The sequence below is a fragment of the Mercenaria mercenaria genome, chromosome 10 (assembly GCF_021730395.1).
Source record: "Mercenaria mercenaria strain notata chromosome 10, MADL_Memer_1, whole genome shotgun sequence".
NCBI lineage: Eukaryota > Metazoa > Mollusca > Bivalvia > Venerida > Veneridae > Mercenaria > Mercenaria mercenaria.
Window position 1 is genome coordinate 45,119,951 of NC_069370.1, and position 8,405 is coordinate 45,128,355.

Here is an 8,405-nt window from a genome sequence, read left to right on the forward strand (position 1 = left end):
ATTTTCGAGACAGCGTATATCCCGTATCCTGTCACCAACAAGCAGTGTAACGATTTTATCTTGCCGACTACCCACCCTTTACTTACTTGCTATAATCAACACATTTTGTAAATTAACAAAGCTACTTACTGTGCAGACTGGTGTCCTTGTAGTAGAGCGCACCACTTAAATTTTAGATATGTCTACGAATCCGTATTATCTAAAAACGACAAAACCGTTGAAACACTTTTTGTCTTAATGCACCTGTCAATATTTTGCCCGGGGGGGGAGGGGGGGGGGGGGGGGGGGGGGGGGGGGCGGCGGGCTGACCCAGGGGAATTTGACATTTCAAAAATTTTGTTGTCTAAATCCCCACCCCAGAGACAACCCTTTTTGTCTAAATCCCACCCTAGAGCCTGGTTGGTACATCAAATGTTTGTCAAATTCCCGCCTGTCGGGAATGGTCTTCTGTCTAAAGTCCCGTGTATGCCCGCCGCTCCCCCGGGCGGGCAAAATATTGACAGGTGCATAACATGAAAAATGAAATACTGAAACTCCCAAAAATTGAATATATTTTGTAACTGTATGGCATGTGTATAAGAGACCTTTTTTCCACAATTAACACAATAGAAAGGCTCAACCTACATTCATTTTTTTGTATTGTATGTTTCCTTGTTTTGAAATCTAGTTATGAATAGAGACAAGGAAGATTCGTCACGCAACATCAAGGAAACTAATGCAAACTTGACATTGCTTATTGAAAGATACAAACTTCAAAACATTGCATACGAGTTATCGCAATGCTTTGCTTTTACAACAACTTCCATATTCTTACACTCTTCTGCCTTGGTGTGTATTATACACTACCAAATTATTGATGTGTTGATAGAATGATACGACGAAATTTTGTTACTGAGACTGTCATGTTAAAACCATATCTCTGTGTTACTATTTGATAATTAAAGATCAAATTATGCGTCAGTAATCATAGAGTATTGGTTTCTAAAAATACAAAATATATCTATAATCGACGCCGCGATCTGAAATCTACGCTGTAATCAAGCAGTAGTACAGGCAAATTAACGAAATGTCAATGACTATACAAAAAAAATCCAAACACCTGAAGACAGTAGAGAATCAACCATTTTCCATTCGTTCGATGCCCTTTATTCGAGTCCCCGTTTGGCAGGATTAATATTTTCAACCAATGATATCGTTCTATGAAGCTTTATCAATGTATGTTTTTGTTTATAGTCGTAGGCTTTCTATATATAATAAAATCCTAAATATTTTTAAAAGGTTTATTGTTTGCTTTTCGTTAAAGGTATTCTTTCTCTCATTTTATATAATTTATTTTGCTGAAGAAAATATATAAACGAAATATTTATATGGTATACATTGACTTGCAATAGTATCCGAAATGTTTTATCTAACTGGAGTGTAAAGTATCGAACAAATGAAAAATACTTTGTTCCTGGCTTAAATAAAGTTATAATGATTTAGTGAACTTACTGTTCAACTGCAAAAATACCCGAGAACTACTAATTAGGGACTAGTTGTTCGACTGGCAGGTACACTATCGAAAACAATATTGTAAGGCACTTCACCTTGACAACATTTAACACACGATTTGTGAATGATTTGTGAGAACTATTTAAACTGGTTCTAACAAATATGAATAGCACGAATGGTGTCCTAATAATAATGTAATTGGTGTATTATTCCGAACACTTCATGCAAACCAGGACCAAATCTACCTTGCTCTACTAGTGTGGTAATCAATTCGAATCATTCATGAGGGTCTCTCTTATAGTCTGACTGACATGTGTATTGTACACATCTTTATAGCGCACTTCTATGGCAATATAAAAAATCAACGGCAAGGAAGCTGACAATTTGCTGGATAGGAGAAATTATCTTTGTTAAAGGAATGTCGTTTATGGGTTTGAAGGTGATAAGTTTATGTGACACTATGATAATCAAATGATTCTTAAAACGATTTAAAGTTATTTTATGCGACGCCGCGATCTAAAATCTATGATGTAATAAAGCAATCTTACGGACAAAATTAACAAAAGATTGTCAATGGCAAAAAGTGTTCTAAAAATATTTTAGAGAATAGCAGCGTTTATTCAGTACTTAAAACATAGATATTAATTTACGTAATATAGTTGTGGATGGTAAAAGGGAGAATACTCACTTTGTTCCAGTAATGGATTAAACCTGAAAGAGTTGCCTTTCTTTAAAATGCTAGGTACTCAACTTTATGTGTTTATTTGTATGTATGTGTATTTTGGCCGATGGCCTTTAATTGAAAAATAAAATCAATGAGTTGAGTTGAGTTGTCAAGACAAACAAAACCAAAAAATCTCCAAACACCTGAAGACAATGCGAGTAAAAATCCGAATAGCTTGAAAAGTCGAGGTAGAAAATTGGCATTGTATTCCGATGCCCCTTGTTCAGGTCCCTGTTTGGCAGGATTTATGTTTCAACAGATGACGGTGATTTAGGAATTAATTTACGAATGAAGTTATGCTATTGCTCATAGTCATCGGCATGAATTATATAATATAATTCTAAATATGGTCAAACGGTGTTTTGTTCGCTTTTCGGTAAATCATTTTGCATTCTCTCGTTGCATAAAGAGTATTTTATACTAGAGTTTAAGTATCGAAATAGCTTACATAAAAATTCTTTTTTTATTGAGCTTTCTATTTAACTGAACAAGAAAAGCCCGAGGACTATAGATTGATGACTCTTTGTGTGTCTGACAGACACGATATCGAGTATGTTAGAAGTATGTTATCTGGTTCTACGATATTATATTGTTGACACGACTGGTATATGTGGTGTTCTAATAATCATATAATTGGTGCATCATTCCGCATACTGCGTGAAAGCAATGACCGAAACATCTTGGCTTCGCTAGTATGGTAATTAATTCGTATCACCCTTGTGGTCCACTCTTATAGTTTCGCTGATATGTTCAGTGTACATATCTATATAGTGCACTTGATACACTATAACAAATCTCTGACAAGGAAGCTGAAAAGTTACTGGATGTTAGGCGGTAGTATTTCTCCCGATCCGGAATTTACTTTGGTGTTTGTATGTTGCTTCGGTATATGTTACGGGGTGTCTCTATGTGTTTTGAGTGTGTTTCGACACATCTCTGCTCGATTTTTTTCGATAAAAGGCGAAATCCTGGGCACTCACATCTAATAGTAGAGTTTTCGATTGACACACACTATAACTGGACATGAACACATGCGGACATGTTGACAATTTTGTGGTGTATCGTATTTTATAGCGGCGTATGTTTGGTTCTTGCAGGTGTTGACTGATTGATTCTGATTTGGTGGTACCGTGCGCTTTAATTCTTAAAATGTCAACTCGTCTGCTTGGCGCAAAAAGTAGTCTAACTGACATTTTAAAAAATGTTCAGGAGAAGCAAAAAACTGATTTTTTCTTTTGTGGGTAATCCTTTAAATATCTACCCATTTAATTAAAAAAGGGTATAACATGCTCATATTTTTGATATTTTTTGGAAATAATAGGGATTATCTAGAATCTTGTATTCGATAATCCTTCTTAAATACATCACTTAGTGGGTGGGTTGGTGCGTTTTTGGTAATGGTACGGTACGGTACGGAATTTAGCAATGCCGTAGATACTCTTCAAAGGAGGCGCAATATTATTACAATCCGGGAACTTGCTGGAACAACCAAAAAGCGCAAAACAATTGAGGCCCAGGGCAGGGTTACGTCCGGGACCGCAGTAGCTCAGGAGTCAGATGTAATTCGGGCTGCCCGCTAACAACCGTCCACATCAGGGTGTGCAACTGTTGGGACTGACACCAAGGTTTCCAACCTGGGTCACTGACTTGCCAGTGTACCATTAAGGGAAGGCAGTTAGTTGTCTCCCCGGGACTGTATAAAATTTTGGGATTTAGCCCCCGTCTGCAGCCAATATTCCGCCACAAGGTCTTATCTAGCCTGAATAAAAGTATTGATGTCAAACAATTAAAATCTTGTTTATTTGTTGGTTCTGGTTGCACACATATGTGCCTGTGGGACACACTGTGGAAATCAGTCATATGATTGTCAAGAGTCAGATTATAGACATTGTTTACAAGAATTCTCCCTAAGTCTAGTAGAGAAATCGATGTATAAGTGATCCCTCTTTGTCCGTCCCACAGTTTTCGATACTAGAAGTATGGATTTAATCAGAACTTAGAGCATAAATAACAAATTAAAGTATAATGCAGTTACACTAGTTATGCGCTGCAATTTTTAAGCGCAAAAACTCAGTTAAGTGCACTTAACCAAGTTTTTGCATTCAACTTTTGTGATTTAGGAGCAATATTCTGTATTAAGTTCTGGAAATACAATTTTTAATGTTTTCCTAATGGCATTGTTATAATTTAATTTTGACAATTTTGAAACATTTCTTGTTTCTTTTGCAATGTTTGCTTGAATGTGTAATAGAATAGTAATACTATTGCGAATTTGCGATAATTTAATTAATGCTTTATTTACAATACAACAGCAATTAATGTATAGTGAAAATGATATTTTTTACATGCTAATAAAAAATTTTTAATAACAAATTTATATTAATTTGTTTAAATTGTTAGCAGTTTCAGAAATAATAATTAAATATTAAAACGCAAGATAAATGTTTAGACATCTCACACAATAATACAGACCGTCCTTTTTACATATGATTGTTTTCATTCTCTTAACTCATTACTATGATTAATTCATTACCAACTTCAACAACTTATTCCATAGTTAAATTCTATGTCATATGAAGCATAATTAGTGAAACAAGTCAGTAAATTCACATGTTCCTTTTTATTTACCCATCACCAAGTAAATCTGATCTTACAAAACCACCTGCACTCAAATAAGCGCAAACAACTTGAGCGTGAAATCAACATGGCACAGAAGAACCAAATGCAATTCTCAAATATGTAGTACAGCACAGTTTATTCGTGGGGTAACATTCTGTAGAAGCCGTGGTAGGCCGGTGAAAAACATTCCTCTTTCAGAGCCCCATCAAATGTTTATACTTGTCGGGTATTAACTTTGGGTGAAATTCTTCATTGTACAAGTACATCAGTTTAGACAGTTTAGCTTTTGTACTTCGGTACACCATGACCATAATTTGTTCATCACCATCAAAGTCATATTTTATTACAACACTGTTTAGCTTTTCAAAATCTAGGTCTATCAAAGTATATGCATTCATTTTATTTTTTTCCCATTTGTGTCTATATCAAGATTTTTGTACCCCCGACAACAAAGTTGTAAGAGGTGGGGGTGGGGGGGGGGGGGGCGGTGTATACTGGTTTCAGGTTGTCTGTCTGTCTGTCTGTCCGTCTGGCTGTCTGGCCGTCTGTCTGTATGTCTATCTGGATGTCACAAAGATTTTCTGCGCTTCTTCTCTAAAACTACTGGTTGAATTTCAACCAAACTTTATAGGAAGGTTCAGTACCAAGGCTAGTATATCGCATATTGTCGGCATTTTCCGGTTGAATGATTTTTGGCCGAGTTATGGCCCTTTGAAGGTAATTTTTTATAAAGTTTGTCTGCGCTTCTTCTCTAAATTTACTGGTGGCATTTCATCCAAACCTTGTAAGAATGTTCAGTACCAAGCCTAGTATTGCATATCTTCAGCATTTTCAGGTTGAATGATTTTTGCCAGAGTTATGGGCCTTTTGAAATAAATAATGCTATATTTCATGATGTTTACACTCTAACAACGTTATTTCTTCATGAATCCTAATCATATTTATATAGAATTTGTATACCTATAAGACTTTATTCACTTTCGATTATGGGTCCTATCTGAATAACAGGACCAGAGTTATACGCCCTTGATTTATCAAAATCTGCCATATTTCACTATTTTTATACTGTAGCACCTTCTTCACCAATCTTAATCGTTTTTACACAGAATGTGTATACCTATAAGATCTTATTCTGATTTTCTTTATAGGTCCGATCGAGATAGTAGGTCCAGAGTTATATTCCCTTGTTAATCAAAATATGCTGTATTTCATGATGTTTATACTCTAGCACATTCGTTTCTTCCCGGATCCTAATCATATTTACATAGAGATTTTATACCTGTAAGATCTCATTCAAGTTCGATTATAGGTCAGATTCGGATAGTGGTAACAGAGTTATATGCCCTTGATTTATCAAAATCTGCCATATTTCACTATGTTTTTACTCTATCACCCTCATTTCTTCACCAGTCCTAAATATATTTATATAGAATGTGCTTAGCTTAAAGATATTATTCTGATTCGTTTATGGGTCAAATCAGAGAACAGGGCCATAGTGATGTACCCTTGAATGAACTAAAATGCCAAATTTTACTATGTTATTCATTATGTCTCTCCATATGCAGGGAGATATATTGATTTGTTTGTTCCCATTCACTTTCCTAAAAAAGACTTTATTGCAAAAATTATATTGTTTGCAGTTATTCTTTTCAAGTTAAGGAGTCATTTCTTTGTACTTTGCCCAGAAAATGCTTTTCCATTCACCATTCCATACAAATAAAGCGGTATGGGGAGACATGTGCTTTTATTAAAAGCAATCTCTAGTTCTGTATTGAAACTGTACACATCACATTATCTGTCAGTTGGCTCGTCTGTCTGTCTTTTTTTGTCTGCACTATTTCTCAGTAAACACTTGCCAGATTTCATTGAAACTTAGGGGAACCTATAATACCAAGAGGGCATTGGCATGACATAAGCAGGTTCTGGTTAAAAGATGTTTATGCCCCCGCCATTAAAAGAATTACGAATGGGCATGAAGTGTTGCCCCTGTCTATCAATCCATGCATCCGTCCATCAGAAATTAGATATTATGATTGAATGCAAGTCAAGTTTAATTTTGGTTATAAACCATGTATTTTTGGGTGAGTTATGGCTATTTTTCGACATAAATTGTAGAAACATTGTGAATTCCAATCATTTTCATTTTAGAGACTGCATGGATTTCATTCGTAATTTGCCTGAAGGTTTATGACAATAAAATACACATAAAGTTTGACTTTGGTCATAGTCGACTGATAATTTTGGTGACATATTTACCCTTTTTCAACTAAAGTTTAGGCAAAATAAATAAAAAAAGTTTCATTACTTTGATTGATTGGATTCGTATTTTGCGGCATAAAATACTGGTGAAGTATTCAAGCTTGCTGCTTCAGTTTAAACTTCAAGTTATAGTCTACCATATTTACATACATTTTGTGATGGTGAAGTTCTTTGTAATTAACCATACCAGGTTATAAAATGTTCTATACTATCTGACTCATTACACATGAACTTTTTGGTTAGAAAGCAGTTATTAGGTTACTTGGCTGCTGTTATCAACCAAGTCTTGTTGATCTGGAGCACTGGCATATGTGTGTACACAAATCTCTTGTTTTTATTTCACAGAAAAAAACAGAATGACAGCATTTTCGTTGAAGATACCCCTCTACCTTTGCAGTTTATATCTCCATCTTTGCCACCTACCAGTACACCAAGCCAACTGTACAGCCTGTGCCGGTGCCTGTGCAGCAGGCTACTACTCCACAATCTGCATCATCTGCTCAACCAATGCTTCTATTATCCCATTCTGCAAGCCCATTTGTCAAAATGGAACACCAACAGTAAGAATTATTATGGAAAATCAGTTTATAAAAATGGTGAATGTTATTGGGCAAGGGACAGAAGATGTCAATGTTTCATTAACTCGGAACATTGCTTATCTACTCATACAACCAAATCTGACATTCATCATGTCATTGGCCAGAATAATACTTTGTAAAATACATAGATCGGAGGTGGTATATTTCCCAGAATGTACTTCACTGTACACATGACAAATTGGTTCATTTGATGACTTTTAGTGCTATAAATTTAGTCCTTGTCAGTTGTGTAGCAGTAAGTATTAAATTAAACTACTGTTCGATCCACCTTTTCGGTAACAAGGTTTTTTCTTGTTTTCTCATTAAATTAAGGCAATACCATTCATATTAATATTATACATCATTCTAAAGATTTCTGAGGTGGTTATAAATTGAACTTTTTAAACTTTCAAAATATCTTGATTAGTTTTGAATTTATCATCAAAAAACGATTTTTGTCGAGCCCGCTTGCTTATATTTGGCATTAATTTTAACTACAATAAGGAGAAGTGTCATGTGCAGGAATCACGTCCCTATGTCTACGGTCAAGGTCCAATTGAAGGTTAAAGGTCAAATTGAAGAATGATTTTGTCCAGAGCATTTCTTCTTCATGCATGGTTGGATTTTGTTTTAACTTGGTCACACTAAGAGGTCAAAGATCAATTCAAGAATAACTTTGTCCGGAGCATTTCTTCTTCCTGCAAGGAGGGATATTGATTTAACTTGGCACAAAT